The following is a 3,098-nucleotide window of genomic DNA, read 5'->3' as shown; positions in this document are numbered from 1 at the left end:
GGGACCCGCCCCCTGCTCGCCAACGGCAAAATTCTGCCCAACATCTTTTTTTTTAACTCCTCATAATTTTCCAGGAGCACAAACTGATTCTTCAAAGAGTCTTTCAGGGCAGCAACTTGTTTGAGTATCGTTCCTGCCTGCTGTTGGGCCTAACTATACTTCTCATTGAGTTCTTCCAACTCAGCTTTGATATAAACATTTTCCTGCAGAATAGCTTCATTTGTTTTTTGCAGGATTTTTTTTTGCTTTGGGTTACATCAGATAGCTTTCCTTCATTCAAAGCCATCTGCTCGCTCCGCACTGCCACCTGCTGTTGCAGTCAGCATTTTCAAGAAGTCCTATTTTTTAAGCCTTTTGGCTGCTTCTCAATCTCTTCTTTCCTCTGCACTAAACTCTTTGGCTCATGCACTTCATTGCACTGACATGGTCTGCGACCATCTTCCCTTTCCCTGGGGTCTCCTTACCTCTTCAGGGCTTTATTGGGGGTGTTCTAGACCTTTCTTTAAGGTCCGCACTCTCCACAGCTTGGAGTTAAAATATTTGTCGAAGACTTGAAATATCATATCAAAGCTGTAATCAAAATATTTTCTTCTCCATGACACCCAATTTTGGGTCTGGTTTGGCACTTGCCTTAGACTAAGTTGGTCTGCTAATGTTACTGTGCTATCCATGGCTGTTTTTCCACAGAAGGGCGTACAGCTTTAATTTTTCTTTCTTTCAAGATGTCTCCACAAGTAACCGTTTCTTTTTTCCTTCTCTTTGTTCTTCCCGCGCTTGTCGGGTTTCGGCGGGCTCCCGCTGCACTGACAGGGCTGTTTTTTTTTAACTTTTTAAACTTTGCGGAAAATTGTCAAAGCAAGACGTTTCGGCTATCTAGTGAGTTTTTAAATCGGAGAAAATGTACTGGAAGGCAATTTTTCAACTCTGCGTTCAGTTTTAAAACTTTTTTTTTTCATTCAGTCGAGCTGGGCTGCCACGTGTTATGGTGCCGGCTGTGGACCCATGCTGAGAATTTCTTCCAGCTGTGCCCTGGTACCCTCGTGCTGATCCTGACCGCTGCCAATTGTAAAAGGTCATTTCTGCCTTTTGATTGTATTTTGCTCACCTGAGCTGTGATCTGGCTAGGTCCTATGACCCTGCGTTCACTCCGTTTCTTCCTTTCATCTGCACAGTGGATTCTTCTTCTGCCTTTCAGCCTTTTTTTTCTCTCTTATTCCTTTACGAATTTTGCTCAGCCCTTTGGTGATCTGGTTAGTTTCCCTGGACTCTGCGTTCCATCAGGTCCGGCAATGGAAATTTTTTGGGCGATCTCCAGCTGTGTCTTTGATTCAGGCACACTCCTGGCGGGTCAGACTGCAGTTTCTTTAATTTTTCATGCTTTCGGGGTTTCAGGGTCCATCCTTCACTGCCAACCTGTTGTAAGGGTTGCTTGGTGTCTCACTGAGCAATCTGGATGGTTGAACATTAAGTGTTTATTATCATTTCATAACTATATATCTCCAGGATATAGCCCTGCATGGGAATTGTCTCCATGCTTGCTTCTTCTAGATTCTTCTTTTTTTATTCATTTATGTATGTGGGCATCGCTGGCTGGGCCAGCATTTATTGCCCATCCCTAATTGCCCTTGAGAAGGTATTGGGGAGCTGCCTTCTTGAATGCACAGTCTACCATCATTTGACTCTCTACATCATATTGTGAGCGGTACTGTTTCCCCATTCCCACATAGAATCACAGAATCTTTACAGTGCAGAAGGAGGCCACTCAGCCCATCGAGTCTGTACTGGTTAATTAAACAAGCATTCTACCTAATCCCACTCCCCGGCCTTATCACCGTAGTCTTCCACATTCTTTCTTTTCAGATAGCAATCCAATTCCCTTTTGAATACCTCGATCGAAACTGCGTCCACCACCTTTTCAGAAAGTTTGTGCCAGACTCCAACCGCCCTCTGGGAAAAAAATTTTTCCTCACATCACTTCTGCTCCTTTCGCCCATTATTTTGAATATGTGCCCTCTGGTTCTTGATGTACTCTTGAGTGAGAACGGTTTCTCACTACTTACCCTGTCCATACCCCTCAGGATCTTGAATGCCTCTATCAAGTCTCCTCTCAGCCTTCTTTTCTCCAAGGAAAACAGACCCAACCTCTCCAATCTATCCTCATAGCTACAGTTGTTTATCCCTGGAATCATCCTTGTTACTCTCCTCTGTACTGTCTCCAATGCCTTCACATCCTTCCTCAAGAATTTGTTTTTTAAGTTGTGATGCAATTTTATTTATTTTTTTCATCAGTTTTACAGTAAAGCCAGTATTCAATCCACTAATATGGTTAAACATCAAGTAATATGAACTACCATGTATTAGTATAAAATTAATCACAAATATAGCTACCGTTAAGGCAGTTGGTTTCATTCAGATATCATCTCCCCTGTACATTATCAAGAGGAAACAAATTAGCTCAATGAGTCAGTGCTTTTTTCTACAATTGTAGACGAAAAATCAGGCCTTCTTTAAAAGGTCAAATTTTAATTCATGCCATATTTATCTTTCAGTTCTTGAAATTTTGAGATGTACACCTTCACTGCCTCTTCTTTACTTGTTCCTTTACATTTGTTCCACGCATCCCACTGGGCCTTTCCTTTCAAATCAAACATGCCAGGATGATCTGTATTCACATCTCCAATGGTTGCCTGTTTGTACAGACTGTGGATAGTCAACATTTCATCATCAGATGGTTTCGATTTGAGCTGTTAAACCTCTTCTGCTGCCTTTTCAAAATCACCCTGTGCCTTTGCTGCTGTTGTCTCCTCGCTCCACCCGCATGGTCCCGATATGGCGCCCAGAACTGGACACAGTACTCCAGATGAGGCCTAACTAGTGTCTTATACAAGTATAACATGAACTCCTTACTCTTATACTCAATGTCCCTATTAATAAAATCTAGGATACCATATGCTTTACCATCTGCTCTCTCAACATGCCCTGCCATCTTCAATGGCTTATGTACAAATACACCGGGTCCCCTTGTTCCTGCACCTCATTTAGAGTTTTTCCCTATATCTTATACTGTCTCTCCATATTCTTCCTGCCAAAATGAATCG

At 42.4% G+C, this 3,098-nt stretch overlaps 1 pseudogene; it reads right to left on the bottom strand.

Annotated features, from left to right (window-relative positions):
• Positions 1-2,382: 2,382 nt before the first annotated feature.
• Positions 2,383-2,791, bottom strand: LOC144683343 (acyl-CoA-binding protein pseudogene; annotated as a pseudogene).
• Positions 2,792-3,098: the final 307 nt, after the last annotated feature.

This window comes from Cetorhinus maximus, chromosome 8 (genome assembly GCF_964194155.1).
Source record: "Cetorhinus maximus chromosome 8, sCetMax3.hap1.1, whole genome shotgun sequence".
Lineage (NCBI taxonomy): Eukaryota > Metazoa > Chordata > Chondrichthyes > Lamniformes > Cetorhinidae > Cetorhinus > Cetorhinus maximus.
The sequence above is the reverse complement of the archived record's forward strand: the minus strand, read 5'-3'. Positions and strand labels throughout refer to the sequence as shown.